This window comes from Phallusia mammillata, chromosome 6 (assembly GCF_965637545.1).
Source record: "Phallusia mammillata chromosome 6, kaPhaMamm4.hap1.1, whole genome shotgun sequence".
NCBI lineage: Eukaryota > Metazoa > Chordata > Ascidiacea > Phlebobranchia > Ascidiidae > Phallusia > Phallusia mammillata.
Genome location: NC_137257.1, coordinates 8,078,928 through 8,096,494, shown reverse-complemented (window position 1 = coordinate 8,096,494; position 17,567 = coordinate 8,078,928). Strand labels below are relative to the sequence as shown.

General features: G+C 39.5%; 2 pseudogenes; both read right to left on the bottom strand.

Moving 5' to 3' along the window:
• Positions 1-1,639: 1,639 nt before the first annotated feature.
• Positions 1,640-10,151, bottom strand: LOC145234178 (aromatic-L-amino-acid decarboxylase-like; annotated as a pseudogene).
• Positions 10,152-10,710: 559 nt separating this feature from the next.
• LOC145234176 (3,4-dihydroxyphenylacetaldehyde synthase 2-like) lies at positions 10,711-16,967 on the bottom strand (annotated as a pseudogene).
• Positions 16,968-17,567: the final 600 nt, after the last annotated feature.

Here is a 17,567-nt window from a genome sequence, read left to right as displayed (position 1 = left end):
CACCACCATCTAATTTTAATAAATAAGTTAAGATATAACACACAAGGCAAAAATGGCAGATTGCCTGATTACATACATAATAGAAAACAATCCCTAATATTAACAAAACGGGACTTCAACAAAGGCTAAGCAAACTGTTATCTGCCTCGACACAGCTTAGGTGCAGCGTTAATATGCCTCTCCCCAGCTCGCGTCGTAGGTTTCTTTTCATGCTATAAAAATAGAATACATGCGGATAAAAGTTACTAGAAAATATACACCAATCATCCATTTTTGAAATGCTTAGTTCTAGTTTGTTTAACAACGCTTAGTCTTAACATTTTTGTCACAATCCGAGAAAACCGAGCTGTGTGTTAAAGAACAGGACACCCTGCCTTTTGTTGGCCAAACATACAGGGTGCAATTTGTACCTTAATCACATTTAACATTTCATTGGAAACGGAAATGAGTCTTTTATCCCGTTTCCATGGTCGTTGGTATGGTCGGACTTGTTTCAAATTGTGGTCCGATCGGACCAGCAGCACTATTAGCGAAAACAATAATTACATGCAATAACTTTATCATAGATATCTTTTTAAAGGCTTAAAAGACAACCACACTTTCACAAATTGTTTAAAGCCAGTTACCGGCAACAACTGCCTAAATAAACAAAAAGTTACGATCGGACCAACGGCCATGGAAACGAAACGTTAGTCTGTGTTGTTATAATAGTTGTAAACGGGCCTAAAATTGGAGCCCAAACCTGGCCTGAACCCGAAGGCACATGCCCGAAACCGGGCCCGAACCCGATTCGTTCTTGAGAAGCCTGTTTAAGGACGAAAGTTTGATTGACATGCCTATACACTAAACCTAAAGAATCAGGAAAGACCAAGACCGCAAGCACAAGAGACAATAATAGACAAATGATCTTGAACAAGTCGTTTAAGGGGCTGTTTGACATTAGGTCAGGTTCTGTAACTAGCTACTTATAGGTACTTAAATTAATTTAGAAAATACTAACACAGAGTGTAAAGTTAGGCCCAATTCAGGCCCGTTTTTTTTTGAGAAACCTTAGCCCGACCTGCTGTGTTTGCCATCACACCATGCTGGGTTTCGCAACATCACACCATGTTGAATTTCGTCTCTTTACACCAGGGGTCGGCAACCCCTGGCACGCGGGCCAAGGTTGTGGCACGCTAGGTGGTTTTTCATGGCACGCCAACCGATTTGTGTGTTTATGTTGAAGTAACAATTTAACCTGTTACACTGCTTATTTATAGTTTTTATCATGCCACTGTCTTAAAATTTAGCCTTACATGCACAAAAAACTCTGCTTTCTCTTTATTATTGATACCTGCTGGCGCGAACCGCTTTTATTTAGAAAAACGTTGGCACGCGAGGTCATTAACACACGGAAACGACAAGTAAATTGGCTCGTGTCGCCTAAAAGGTTGCCGATCTCTGCCTTATGTATGCAATGCAACATAGACTTACCCTAAAATCTAAAATTATGTTGAAATCAACGCATGACCTCCAACCAATATACTTCCACATACATTTTTGAGTCCATAATTTGCCCAAAGAACGCATACGGCGGTAGGTGGTGGAGCCCTGTGTTTAGCACAACCTGTTGGAATTAGAATTGGCCTGATATCCAGTTTTAAATCCGATATGTCCAACACTCATCCAGTTTCGCGGTGGTGCAGTTAGACGACCCTGTTGCGATTCGAATGAAAAACTTCACTTTGACACTGGATGGAGTGACAAAGAATCTTCTGTCGGCGTGTATTGTATCATACAATTTTCTGTTCAATTCGTTTAATTGCTGAAACAAATTAATATCATATAAAACCCGTCTGATTTAGGGTAGAGTTACTAAGACCATATCTCACGGCAGACACACATTTGGTTATATTTCGATAAGTGGCGCAAAGAGCTACATTATTTACCCAGCAGGCAAGAGGGCAAACTAGGAAGTAAGTTTTAGGAACCTACAGCAACAGATTTCAGAAGTTTTAAAAATAGTTCATTGATTTTTTATAAATACCTTACCCTATTCTAAATAACTCTAACCGTCAACATTTTTACAGATAAGTTATATTATTTTGAATAGAGAAATATTATTTTGAACTTTCAATAATATATTTTTGAATTGTCTTTTACCAACTTTACCTCATTGTCCCATTTTTTGATCTTCAAACGAACACAAACAAGACCTAGGGTAACAGGAAACATAATTTCAAATCGTTTGTCTTCTTCCACTAAACTTTTGAAGTGCTTTGCTTCTGCAATCCCCCTTCGAATGTGACTTCGAAGTCCTTCCAAACCAATCATTCGCAACACGAACCAAAGCTTAATGGCTGGAAACCTGCGACCCAATGGTATTTGCCAATGCTACAACAAAACCAGATTTCTTGAAATTTAATATTTAATATTTAAACAAAAAACGAAAAAGTACAAAGTATTTACCATGTAATCAATTGCACTGCTTTTTTCTTCGTGCAGCAAATATAAAGGATCAACATCCATTGCATTGATTGCATAAGTGCTGTCTTTAAACCTGAAGAGTAAAATTGCTCAAATTTGTTGTTCTTTTACTATTTACACAGTGGTTGGCAACCACCAGGCCGTGAGGAGTTCGTTACCGGACCATATTCTTTTTCAGGTTAAATGCTTTGGTACATTTTTGAACACGTCCGTTGTAACGGCCAGTTGCAAAGTCTAAGTATATAACTTATAAGAGCCGTAATAAATTTCCATTGCTAAACATTTGTTATTAAAACAACGGTCCGTGACAAAATTACAGCTTTGATTAAAACGGTCCGCAATACGAACAAGATCTCCTCCCCCTACTTTAACATACCTTATTTATCGATATGGTGGTTAAAACGGGCAAAATCGAGGCATTTTAGACTTTGTCATTCATTGCTGTACAAGCTAAAAATACTTACCATAATGCAGAGCAGTCAAAGTTTACCATCATCCACTCGTGAGGGTTAAAATTGAAAGAACTGGCAAACTAAAAAGTGTGTAACGACCGCTAGGTGCGCAGCCTGGCCCTGCGCCGTTCGTCACACTACCCTTTTGTAAAGCGCGCCCATCCTACAGCTTGTCCTCCAAGACGACCCACTCTTGCACATGCAACGAATGTTCTTTTTATAAAGGTAACGCTGACGACTAACAGCAAGACGACAACGTCAATAGCAACGGCAACGGTTTTTCTGTAACCACAAATGACATACATAAGCCATACGTACATATTATGACGTCATAGCGATCATCACACATTAAGCAGTTTTAACAGTACATACATGTCTTAAATTAAATCCACATTAATTAGTCACATTTTACATTAAAATTACTTACAATTACTTGTCCAGTTACGGTCAGAATACACATTAACACAAGTTAAACAAAAATCAAATAAGAACATAAAACATACCAACTGTTGGGTAACCAGGGCTTTACTAGAACGCGGCGGGAGGTTCCACAACTGACAATTCAGCATTTTAGTTATTGCTGTTAACATTTACAATTTCACTATAAACAAAATAAACACAAGAAATTACGATAATTTCACTTAACTTGACTGCAAACCTTGCAACTAACTCAGCTCACAAAAACGTGGCGTTCAAAGCACATGCTCTCTCGCGGATGAATATTTCAATACGTCACGAATAAAGGAGAACTGAAATCAGTGAAATCATTCTATTTGAATAAGTAGTAAAGATAGTCTAGATTTTTTATTTTTGTAAATTGAATTCCAGCATTAATAGACGATGGCGTTTCACGTTCCAAAAGCCCCGGGGTTTTCTCAAATGTTAAAGGATGGCGCTCGACATTTTCAAGGCTTGGATGAAGCAGTATACAGAAATATCAAAGCTTGTCGAGAACTTGCAAAGACGACAAAAACTGCATTCGGGCCACATGGAATGAACAAAATGGTGATCAACCACATCGAGAAACTGTTTGTAACCAACGATGCTGCAACTATTTTGAAAGAGTTGGAGGTTGAACATCCAGCAGCTAAAATGATTGTGATTGCCTGTTAAATGTGTGAACAGGAGGTTGGGGATGGAACAAACTTTGTTCTGATATTTGCTGGTGCCCTAATGACTCTAGCTGAATTGGCTACATAAACGTAATACAGTTTATTAGCTTTAAGCAACAGAGATCGACACTATAAATCCTGTAATGTAAAATAGAAGTTAACACAAAATGTCAAGTAAACGCGAAAACTACAACTGAGGAAAGCAACACGAAAACGAGAGACTTTAAGCGGAACTAAGGAATGTAATTAAACCGCGCAGGAATACAAATAACCCTTTAGGCACAGAGTGAACAAAATACAGAGCGGAGCCCACGAGCGTAAATTGCTTAGTAGCTCGCTGCATTCTCCCTCGGTAAAAATAATGTTCACAAAACATCACCACAATAGGTAACTACACAGTCCACTCGCCATAACGAGCAGGCGACTTTCGTTCACGGGTAGAACGACGAATACCAGGTGGTGAGTCAGCCGATTCAGTAGATTCAAGGGGCGCGGGACTGTCCACTTCAACAGCGACGTCATCTTCAGATGAAGATATCTCATCTTCTGCGGAGCTCGAAGAGTTCGGACAAGGAGCCAGGTCAGAAGTTGAGACTGTGCTTTCCCGTCCGTTGGAATGCCGCACATGGGCGTACGATGGATTTGCATCCAGCAAGGTCACAGGATCACACAACGGGTCTCCTTTCGAGCGGACAAACCTACGAAGAAGTACAGTGCCACGGTTCAGTAGCCATGAGGGCATCGAGGTACCGGACAGGACTCGGCGGGAAAAACTAAAAAAGCGTTCGTGCGGCGTTTGATTAGTGGCGGTGCACAATAGGGTCCGCATGGCATGTAGAGCATCAGATAACACTTCCTCCCAACGGCTATCGGGTAAATTGCGGTTGCGAAGCAAAAGTTTTACCGTCTTCCAGACAGTTTGATTTGTCTTTTCACATTGACTGTTACCTTGAGGATGATATGGCGTAGATTGACTAGTAGCGATGCCACGCGAGAGTAAATATTGACGCGTTTCCTCGCTGAGAAAAGAAGTTCCTCGGTCGCTGTGAATATAGTCAGGAAAACCAAAAAGGCAAAATAGGTTGGAGAGGCAATCGATAACGATGGACGAAGTCATTCTCTTGCAAGGAAAAACAAAAGGATACCGGCTGTACTCATCTACAACGATTAGAAGATAAGGATTCTGGCCAGGACCTTTAAAGTCCATACTGATCCTTTCCCACGGTTTGGTAGCTTTTATCAGTTCTCTTGCCTGAGGCTTGTAGAAACGTGGCTTAAGTTCGGCACACACGCGACATCTATTACCAACCGATTTAGTTTCATCACTAGTATAAGGCAAATTGTGAGATTTAACAAAGTGATACATACGGGCGTATCCAGGGTGTCCAAGGGATTCATGCAGTGCAAAAAGATCTTGAAGAGACTTTGAAGACGCACATACTCGAGAAAACGCATCGGGAACAATATTCAGTGTACCTGGTCGGTGGCGTATATCGTAGGAATATTGGCCCAATTCTAATCTCCACGATATCATTTTAACATTTTTAATCTTGCCCCGGTTTCTTCGTTCAAACATGTAAGCGACTGATTTTTGGTCCGTGATTAAAGTGAAATGCCGACCCTTTAAGAAATGCGACCACTTTCTTACAGCTTCAATAATAGCGGAGGCTTCCTTTTCAATAGCGGGGTAATTGCGTTCGCAACGGTTCAGTGTACGAGACATGAAAGCCACAGGTCGTCCCTTTTGCGACAAGACAGCAGCTACAGCAAAATCAGAGGCGTCTGTTTCCACTTCAAAAATGCAGTCGTCAAGAATTGCACCAAGAGTGACTTTGCCGAGCTCGTCTTTTAAATCGTTAAATGATAGAACGGCATCTTCGTCTAGCGGGAAGTCTTTTGCATTCAAGAGAGGGGCTACACGTCGTGAAAAATTCTTAATCCACTTAGCGTAGTAAGAGAACATTCCTAGTACTTTTTTCAGTTCCTTTGGTGAAGCTGGAGGTGACAACTCTAATAAAGGTTGCAAACGATTTGGGTCAGGTCGAATTTCATTGAAGGAAATACGATGCCCAAGAAAGTCCAAAGTAGTTGTTCTAATTCTGGACTTTTCTTGATTTATAGTAATGTTATTTTTGCGAGCAGCTTCAAGAAGACGACGAAGGTTGAGATCGTGTTCCTCTAACGTAGCGCCGGTAACGGTGATGTCATCAAGGTACGCGTATACCTTATGCAACTTATTGTCTTGAATAAAATCATCAATGGCGCGTTGGAAGGCAGCCACGCCATTCGTCACGCCAAAAGGAAGCCGTTTGTATTGATAAAGTCTACCACACGCTTCAAATGCGGTATACGGGCGTTCATTTTCCAGCAATGGAACTTGATGGTAAGCAGAACGGAGATCAAGACAGCTGTAGAATCGATCTTGAGCAATTAAATTTACAATTTCCTCAATCTTAGGTAGAGGATAGGCATCTAACTGAGTATATCTATTGACCGTAACAGAATAGTCAACGACGAGTCGTTTCTTGTGACCTCGTGAAACGACTAACACCGGCGCTCTCCAAGGAGAACGGGCAGGTTCAATGATATCAGACTTCAGAAGCCGTTTTATTTCCGCATTGATAAAGCGCAAGTCTTCTTTGCTGTATCGGCGAGACCGAGCGGCAATAGGTGTACAACCAGGCAAAAGAAATTCGAAAAGTCGAGGAGGCTTGAGCGTTGCAGCGGGTAAGTCCAACAAAGAAACGCCCACAGACGCGATGCGAAGCGGGGGTTCAGCGCCTCCCATAGAAAAAGTCACTTCTTGATGTCTCTGGAGAAAATCTTGCCCAAGAATAACATCAGCACAAAGGTCTTTTAAAATACCGAAAGTCAGCGAATACGAACGGCCTAGTAAAGAGATTGTAGCCGATGTAGAGCCAGAGGTGGCGATAGATAAACAAGAAGAAGCCATAGTAATGGGCGTATGAGGGCCGGATGTCTGTAATTGAAGTGACTGAGCTACCTGTTTGCTAATAAAGTTACCGGAGGCACCAGAATCAATTAAGACTTTCACTGGATTAGACTCCAACGAGCCGTCTACGAGAGCAGGTCCCAGACTTAGGGGAGCCCCAGCGAGAGAGTGAGGTTTGAAAGCGTTTGAAATATAGCGTCGTGGAGAGAAACACACAGCTGAGGTGGGACGGAAACGAGAGCTGCTTTGATTAGAAGAGGGGCTGCTGCGACAAACCTGGGAAAAATGTCCTCTTTTCCCGCAGTTATAACACACAGCTTCAAGAGCCGGACAAGCAGATCGGCTACGATGCATTGCACCACCGCAGAAATAACAAGACTTTGCCCGGGGTCGATTTGTACGTCGAGCAGTGGCCAGAGGCACATCGTGGTACAACTGAGCAGATGAACTAGCGGCGCTTTCAGTACTGCCGCCGGCGCTTTCCGAGGGTGCCGAAGCAACTAATGAATTTTTACCCATCAAGAGAGATTGTTGCTGTGATTTGGCAAGATTTTCAGCGATTTCGGCGGCTTTAAGTAGGTTTAAATCTTCAATTTCTAAAAGACGCTGCCTAATCGAAGAAGAAGAAATACCACTAATGAAGGCATCTCGCGTTAAGTCGTCTTTGTATTGATCAGCAGTCACAGAAGTAAAGGTGCAATCTTTGGCAAGAGTTTTCAGTTCGCGTAGATATTCAGATATGGATTCGTCGGAATTTTGAATGCGACTCACAAGTAGATATCTAGCAAATACGTTGTTCTTCTTTTTCAGGTATATTCGCTTTAGTGCCACGACGATATCTTCAAAAGAATCGGCATCTTCTACATAAGAAAAAGCATCAGGTGATAGACAGTTTATAATAATTCGTTTCTTGTGAGCGGCAGTAACGGTGTTTTCGCCTTCAGAGAGATGGTCAATGTAATCTGTAACAGTGCGAAGCCAATGCGTAAAGTGTCTGCCAGCATTTGGAGCTTCAGGTTCTATCGTCAAAGTGTTCGGGCGTAAAAGCAGCTTGTCCATCGGATATCTTCTGTTGCTTAAATTGCAGTAATTGGCTACATAAACGTAATACAGTTTATTAGCTTTAAGCAACAGAGATCGACACTATAAGTCCTGTAATGTAAAATAGAAGTTAACACAAAATGTCAAGTAAACGCGAAAACTACAACTGAGGAAAGCAACACGAAAACGAGAGACTTTAAGCGGAACTAAGGAATGTAATTAAACCGCGCAGGAATACAAATAACCCTTTAGGCACAGAGTGAACAAAATACAGAGCGGAGCCCACGAGCGTAAATTGCTTAGTAGCTCGCTGCACCGAACAATTAATTTTCGCTGTAACAAAGTGACTAAAGTTGATTAACATGCATGGATTTCTTATTCTTATTCAAATGCGCGCACCTCTAAACCCTTTGCAATACTGTATATCGAAGTTCTGGACAAAGAAGAGCACTCCCGGCATAAGCTGCATCAATGTGAAGCCAAATCCCTTCTTTTTCGCTTTGTGGTGCAACAAAAATACAGTTATAGTTATAGACATGTTAAACACGTTGCGAAATATCTTAAAACATGCTCTAAAAATATGTTAGTTGAAAAGAAAAACTTACAAATAGCTCCGATTTCCATTAAATTGTCGTACGTACAGCAAGCCGTTGTTTCAATTGTAGCACAAAAACCTATATGTAACATGGAAAGCATTCCATTCCTAAAATAATTTTAAATGAATTAATGTACACAGTGTGTCAGTACATAGATGCACTAAAGGTCTCAGTACAATTTTTTACATATAATGGTATCCTCCCATTTCTCTTGTCTTCCTCAATTGCCTCCAAAAGTGTTTTACCTCTTAGTGATCCTTCATCATCTGCTTCTAGACGTCTCATGTCAACCAACGCTATTTTGCCTGAAAGTTTTGGAACAACTTTTAGTTCAATTACTTGCGAAGAGTGACGAACGACCTATTTGTTCCGAAGGACTTGGCGTTCATTAGATACTCTTCACCAAAGTAATAGCAACAACACTACCATTGGATTTTCAATAGTGGCTCGGGAAAGGAAAGGAACTACCCGCTCTTTCAACAGACGAATGACTGACATTTGAAGCATAAGCAACAAAACGTTTGTTGATATCGTATTGTGATTGTTGTGGATCATTTGATAACTGTCAGCGTATTTCCTTGCTCCTTGCACTTAGCAGCGTCATTAAGGTTGCCACGCTGGCTGTACCTGATGAAACACAAGAAAAACAATTACTGATTTGCTTTCCATTGCTTCACGGACTTGTTGCTAATTAATTTTTTGAAAGTAAGCAAAATGCAAATAACCTTGAATCACTCCTCCTCCAGAGCCTATTCCATTGTGAAGAAAAAACTCGGGTAGGTTCATTGCTTTGGCCAACCAATCCATTATAACTGTTTCCACTTCAGTGCATGATGGAGATGCAGCCTGTAAAAAATCTCGTTTAAGTTAGGTTTGTTTGCCTGATGAAAATACATGGCAACGTTAAACAAACATCACACCAAGAACATAAGCCATAACGTTGTAAAAGCCGCAAATTGTTGATCAAGGTTAAGTGAGATTTCCCCGTTATTACAATTACATGATTTCACAGAAAGCAATTTATTTGTAGTTCACGATTGAAAGGAGGGACGTTACAGAGGGACTATCCGTTTCTGCTCTAAAAAAATAAAATCAACAAGTACTTTCCTAACCACAACGTTTTGGGCCTGATTGGCAACGATTCTATTTTGTGAACACAGACACGTCGCAAAATAGGTTTGTTCCTATTGTTACGACTGTATTTAACCTAGGCCGAATCAAGCCATTTAGAGACCGTAAGCATATTCTTAGTGCCCAATACGGTCCCCACTGAAAATGTATGGTTGTAATTTTACATTCATAGACTAAGACATCCATTGGAAACGCAAGGTGCGTCAACTGGAAAAATTGGGGACACGGTGCAAAATCCAGGACATTATTAAAAATAAGAAAGGAAGAGTTTCTGTGATCCCCTTTCTTAGTTTGACTTATAGTTAACCAAGCCCTGGTTGAAGCCGTTGAATGTGCTCTTGGCTTGGGTAAAGAAATCGAATACATCACGTGAAAACGTTGTCCTTTGTCTCATCGACATACCACAATATCAACTAAGCGTCGCGGTACGGGGAATAACCTATAAGAAAACTAAACGCTGGTCCATTTGGTTGAGTTCACAGCTGTTTCTGAAGCCAAAGCTGGTCATGTCGTATGGAGCGTACTTATCCCTTAAACCGTCTGAAGTCAGGTTCACGCAAGATACTATAAGTCACAGATTTAGAAAAAGTGCTGGAAGTGTGAACGATTTAATTGAACAAATCGAACGCAACTTGACCGACGTAAACAAAATACCGCCAATTAAAGTTGGTAAAAAAAACGAAAATTGGTATAGCATTGACAATAGGAGACTTTATGTCTTTCGTGTGCTGCAAAAACGAGGTTGCTTGACAACTATTAAAGTAAAACCTGTGCGAAACATTTGGAAGAAAAAGTTCACAACTAAAAACAATGGAGCGAGCATACGTGTAAGGGGGGGGGGGGGGGGCAACGCGTATGACCACGCATTTGACGACGTTACTGTACCAAAGAACAAATCGAGGTTCATATTTAAACATTGTCATCTTTTCTGGAATAATGTATTGTTCTATTCTAAACATTTAGGAGATCTCATCCAATAAAGCAACCAGAAACGTCAAGTACTCGGCCACCTCATTTTGAACCGAACAAATCCATTGGTCTTCCAGGGATGGAACGCCAATCTAATGAGGGGTAAGAATTTTAAGATTATATATCAACAAAAAAATACAAGTTGTTGAAGGGGACATATTTTACTCTAATTAAGATTTCGACCATTCCGACAACCTGAAATGTCAAGGCAGCCATCACCCCGTTGTGAACCAAACCAGGACGTCTTTCATCGCATAAATAAACACGACAGTATCGAGAGGTAAAGAGTACAAAAATATTGATCGACAATACGTATCACAAACGGTATATTGCAGGCGTTTTATTGAATCCAATACTTCACGTAAGCTGCCTTCAAGAAGCAGTAGTTACCACGAAGAGCACCCATTCACCGTGCCATTGGCAAACCAAACTTGCAAACCTCCTGTGTTAAGCCAACCTCGTACTGTAGATCAGCAAGTTCGCGTAGTTCAGCAGCAAGAACAATCGGTTAACGACACTATTCAAGAACAAGATACTGAAACAACATGTCCTAAACGTTGCAGCAGTTTCTGTTGCTGCTGCTGCCCTGTACAGTGTTGCATAATGTAAAGTGGCTGTATAGTGTTGCATAAAATTTTAGTTTATAACGCACAGAAATGGTATGTGATATTGTTGCTTCACCAAAAATATCAGTGTACTTGTACACCACCTCCCTTCTCAAGTACATCAATTTACATTTCCTCACATACAACTCAAGTTTTGTAATGCTTCAGAAATGATAACACAAGTAAAACGTTTGTGCTAACGATGTTGCTAAGAAATGTCCAAAAAAGTAAATTTTCATCCCAGTAAAAAGTCTTGTTTAAAATCTTTTGAATGTTTTTAGGCATTATGTTATTTGTAGAATAAATATGTATTTTTGTAGAAATTGTTTGTGTGCTTGTAGATTGTCTTGTTATTAGCTACGCAAAATTTGCAAAAACAGCAATGTCGTTGTGTAATGGTTTGTGAAATGCCCTTGGAGATAACAATTGCTCGCAACCGCCTAGCGCTGGGTGAACAGAACAGCATGCGATCTCAGTGAACTTCAAGTTTCGCAGAATGGGCGAATGCGTTATAAACACGTGGCAGATTTATCGGACGTCTTCTTTTTGTCACACTTGGTTTAGTCAGTTGTTTAATTAACGACCTAAAAGATGCTTGTACGCTGTGCAAAACAATAAGAAAGCATCAAAGCACATCGGGCCATTGTAGGGAATGGTACTCATTGTTTTCTTTGACACTTGTTCAGGCGCGACAAAAATGAGGGGTGTGTGGTTGAAAAGGAAACAGACCATATGGTTCTTGGAAGTAGTTAATTATGTGGAAATGTTACTCAGGCATAACGAGTAAACGGTAAACATGACTCATGAAATGTTGTATATTTAAATACATTGTATATTAAACTGAAATGCAACCTTTACAATGCCAAAAATTATTTTTTTTAAAAACTTCTGTTAGCCAAAATCAGCACAGACCAGCGTTTCTCAGTCGGGGTCCGTGGCCTCTTTGGAGGTGCTTTTATTCGAGTTGTCAACATGACTTTCTTTGACCATTTCGTCTCAAATAATGCATCATGCTCTGTGACAAAACCTTGGACTTATGTCTACGTTTTTGATTAGCAGGGGTCCACAGGCTTTGGGGGTTACTGTACGGGAGTCACGAACTATATGACGTGGCAAAGAGACTTAAACGCTAAGGCTGGCGCTAAAAATCACTTAAAGCTAGCGGTAATATATATTTCACCTAAATGTTTTTAGTATCTTCTGTTCCTGTGAGCAAATGCAACACTGTAATATTTTGTGTCAATTGTAACCCTCTGCATTGAAAACAACTTTAAGTTTAAGTTTTACGACATAAAGACCTTCTACTAAGTAGATTTGTCTTTTACTGTTTGAGTCTATGATAGGTTTCAATGACTTGGCAACTTCCAAAGATACAACGATATTTGTTTTTGACATGCCCTGTGATGTTTATTGCTTTTCAGTATCTTCTGTAAGCGATGAAGTTATGGCAAAACTTGTTCGAACCCTCGAAAGGTTGAGACACATTCTACAACACCACCGCTGAATGCGGATACTTGAAAATTGATTTGTGAACCTACATATAACAAATGACCAAGAGACAGTATCCAATCAAAACTAGGTCAAAACAATTTTGGAGTTTTATAAGGCCATGTAGATGATGGGTAACAACTCCCGAACCCGCAAACATGGATGATTAAAACCTGAACCGCACCCGAACCCCTAAAAACAAAACAAAGTGAACCAGAACCGAACCTGAACCATATGACAAGTGGTTCGACTCTCTGGTCTTAAGAACTATGTTCGCATCACAAAACGAAAATTGTTCGTCAACAATTTCTCGGATACACGTGCACATAAAGATTGTTTTTCGTATATTAAAACAAAAACTGAAAACACACTCAAATTTTAGAATTACATTATCAAGTAGTTGCTCTAGTACCGCCTTTGTGAATATAAACCAGACTTTACGTTAATACAACACACCGTTTATCCATACCCGCACCTGAGGCAGTGTTCTCTTTTAGGCTAGGAAAAAGAAAACATTAAAAGTTTATTGCAACAATGAGAACAGTACAAACCTGAATTATTTTAACACTTATTTACATTTAAGAACGTTTAAGTAGAAAATTCAACTTTGGAACTTAGAGAGGTAACTTAAGAATATCTTCGTTTTTTCTTTAATAGCTTACGTTTGAAAGTAAAGACTGTCCAAATCATCCAGTATAATATACGAAACATGAAAAAAATAGTTACGAAACGTGAAAGTAAAATCAACTATGTGACACAATAAAAAAACGACAAATAATGTAGTAAACTGAAACAATAAAGAGCATGTTAGGCAAAAAGGTCTTGAACTGTTGTATTTGTATGAGTATCTTGGGTGTTTTATAGGTTAGGCCGAAAATTAGAAAAGTTTTAAAAAAATTGTACACAAAAATGGTTATAAGCTTATAACAAGGTTTTTGTACTTTCTCGGAGCAAAGGATCCATTCCAACAGGCAAAAATACTTATCTTCAGAAATGTTTTCATCCAGCAACTTTGAAGCCATTTCCAGTATAACTGCCCAACACTCATCCAGTTTAGCGGTGGTGCAGTTAGACGACCCTGTTGCGATTCGAATGAAAAACTTATCTTTGACACTGGATGGAGTGAGAAGAATCTTCTATCGGCGTGTATTGCATCATACAACTTTTTGTTCACTTCATTTGATTTCTAGAACAAAGCAATATCTTGTAAGACCCGACTGATTTAGGGTATAGAGCTACCAACAACACTTACAGCAGACCCACATTTAGCTAAGTTTCGATAGGTGAGGCAAAGGCATAAATTGTTTATCTTGCATTCAAAGATGGATGGGCGTTTAGGAAGAAAGTTTTTAAAAAATTACTGCAAAGACAGAGTTTAAAATTTAAGTAATTTTTTTTCACGCATACCTTACCTCACCCCAAATAGCGCAAGTTTTCACTTATTCGCGCCACCTATCGGAATTAATCAAAATGTTAGACTGTCGTGGGGTGTTGGAAGATTTTCCTGTGTGTAAGTATGCAAAAACGACAGTTGTTTATTTAGTTGCCGCTATAAACGCTCGGACCATGCAGAATGCAGAATAAGGTTACAGGTGGTTACAAAAAAAAAAAAAAAAAAAAACATAAACATGTGGAAATCATAACATGCGAAATTGATACGGATCGAAAAAATCTCCGAAGTGAAACTATTTTCAAAAAATATGATTTTTATCGGAAAAACATTTTAAATTTTACATTGTTTTTTGAAGGGTTCAGCCGTTTGGCAATGATGCAAGGTTTAATGTTCTAAAATAAAAATTTAAGTCGGGCCAACTCGTCTTCTGCCATTTTTTACCTCATTGTCCCACTTTTCGATCTTCAAACGAATACAAACAAGACCAAGGGTAACAGGAAACATGATTTCAAATCGTTTGCCTTTTGCCACCAAACTTTCGAAGTGTTTTGCTTCTGCAATCCTCCTTCTAATGTGACTTCGAAGTCCTTCCAAACCAATCATCCGCAAAACGAACCAAAGTTTAATGGCGCGAAACCTGCGACCCAACGGTATTTGCCAATGCTACAACAAAATCATATTGAAATTTAATATTTGATTATTTCAAACAAAAAGCAAACAAGTACGAAATATGTACCATGTAATCGATTGCATTGCTTTTTTTCTTCGTGGCGTAGATATAAGGGATCTACATTCATTGCATTGATTGCATAAGTGCTGTCTTTGAACCTGAAAAACACAACTGTCAAATTTAGTGTTCTTTTACACAGTGGTTGGAACCCACCAGGCTGCCACGCGAGGAGTTCGTTACCGGACCATATTCTTTTTCAGGTTTAATGCGTTGAAACATTTTTGAACTAGCCCTTGTAAAGGTCAGTTGTCTAGTCCAAACACATAACTTATATGAGCCGTAAAATTGCTAAACAATTTTTTTTAATAACGGTCCGCGACCAAATTGAAGCTTTGATTATAACGGTCCGCAATGCCAACAAGGTTGCCGCCTCCTTTTTAAATTGGCTTCATTTATCGATTTGGTTGCTAATTAGGTTAGCATAAAATCGTCGCACTTTAGGACAGAAGTTTGTCATTCATTACTATACAAACTTCAAAAATACTTACCATAATGCGGAACAGTCGAAGTTTACCATCATCCACTTGTGAGGGTTAAAATTGAAGGAACTGGCAAACTAAAAAAGTGACTAAAATTGGTTAACAGTATATGCATGGGTTTTATTGAAAACATTCTTGATTATATACACGCACCTCCAAACCCTTTGCAATATATAGAAGTTCTGGACAAAGAAGAGCACTTCCAGCATAAGTTGCATCGATATGAAGCCAAATCCCTTCTTTTTCGCCTTGATTGACAACAAAAACACAGAGTAGGACATATTAAACACCTTACTAATTATCATAAAACCTGCTTAACAAGAAGCTCTTGAAAAAACTTACAAATAGATCCGATTTCCATTAAATTGTCGTACGTACAGCACGCCGTTGTTCCAATCGTTGCACAAACCTATATAGAACATGAAAAGCTTTCCAAAATAATTTAAAACAAACTAATGTGCTACAAGATGCACAAAATGTGTTAGTAAAATTTCTTACATATAATGGTATCCTCCCATTTCTCTTGTCTTCTTCTATTGCCTCCAAAAGTGTTTTGCCTCTTAGTGATCCTTCATCATCTGCTTCTAGAAGTCTCATGTCAACCAACGCTATTTTTGCCTTAAACATTTTAAAACAGCCTTTAGTTCAATTTGCTTGCGAAGAGTAACGAACAACCTATTTGTTTTGGAAGACTTGGTGCTCATTAGATACTCTTTACAGAGTAATAGAAACAACGCAATCATTTTCAACTGATCCTACCTGCTCTTTCAACAGACGAATGACTGACATTTGAAGCATACGCTACAAAACGTTTGTTGATATCGTGGTGCGATTGTTGGGGATCCTTTGATAATTGTGATCGAATTTCCTTGCTCCTCGCACTTAGCAGCGTCATTAAGGTTGCTTCGCTGGCTGTTCCTAACGCGAGAAAAACAATTACTGATGTACTTTTCATTGCTTCAAAGACTTGTTGCTAATCGACTTGTTTTGTCATTAACCATTTTAGAGAAAATTACCTTGAATCACTCCTCCTCCTGGGCCCGTTCCATTGTGAATAAAAAACTCAGGAAGGTCCATTCCTTTGGCCAACCAATCCATCAGAACCGTTTCCAGTTCAGTACATGACGGAGATGCAGCCTGTGAAAGTTATCTTGTTTAAGTTGGGTTTGTTTGCCTGATGATAACATGTGACAACGCAATGACTGCTAAACAAACATCACACCAAGAACAGACGCAATAACGTTGTTAAAGGTGCAAATTGTCGATCAAGGTTAATTGAGATTTCTCTGTTATTACAAAACGTTATAATACGTGAATTCACAGAAAGCGATTAAGTTGTAATTCACGATGGAAAGAAGGGACGTTAGAGGGACTATCCGTTTCTGTTCTGAAAAACAAAATGAACAAGTAACTTACTTTCCAAACTTACTTTTTAGTGCCCGATACAGCGGTACGGCGTTTAACTAATTTGACAAAAATATTGTTGTTTCGTACTAAACGTTTAGATCTCAACGTTTAGATTCATAGAAGATGGCACACACTGGAAATGCATGGTTGCAATTTCACGTTCATAGAAGAGAACGTAAGGTCAACTTGAAAAGTGCGGTGCCTGATGCAAAATCCAGGATATCATCAAAAATACTACAGAAAGAGTTTTCGCGATGTCCCACGCATGTTCTGACTTTGCCTAATGGTTAACCCAGACATGGCTGAAGCCGTTGAATGTGCTCTTGTCAAGTGGCCTGGGTAAAGAAACCGAATACATCACGCGAAAATGTTGTCCTTTGTCCGGTGACGAAATACCACAATATCAACTAAGCGTTGCCGTACGGGGAAAAACCTATAAGAAAAATATACACTCGCCCATTTGGTTGGGCATACGGCATTTGCTGAAGCCAAAGCTGGTCATGTCGTATGGAGGGTACTTTTACCTTAAACCGTATGAAGTGAGGTTCACGCAAGATAGTATACATAACAGATTTCAAGATGGTCCAAGTGTGAACGGTTTGATTGAAGAAATCGAACGCAACTTTACCGACAGAAACAAAATACCACCCATTCGAGTTTGCAAGGAAAACAACAAGTGGTATAGCATTGACAACAGAAGACTTTATGTATTTCGTGTTCTGCAAAAACGAGGTTGCCTGGAAAC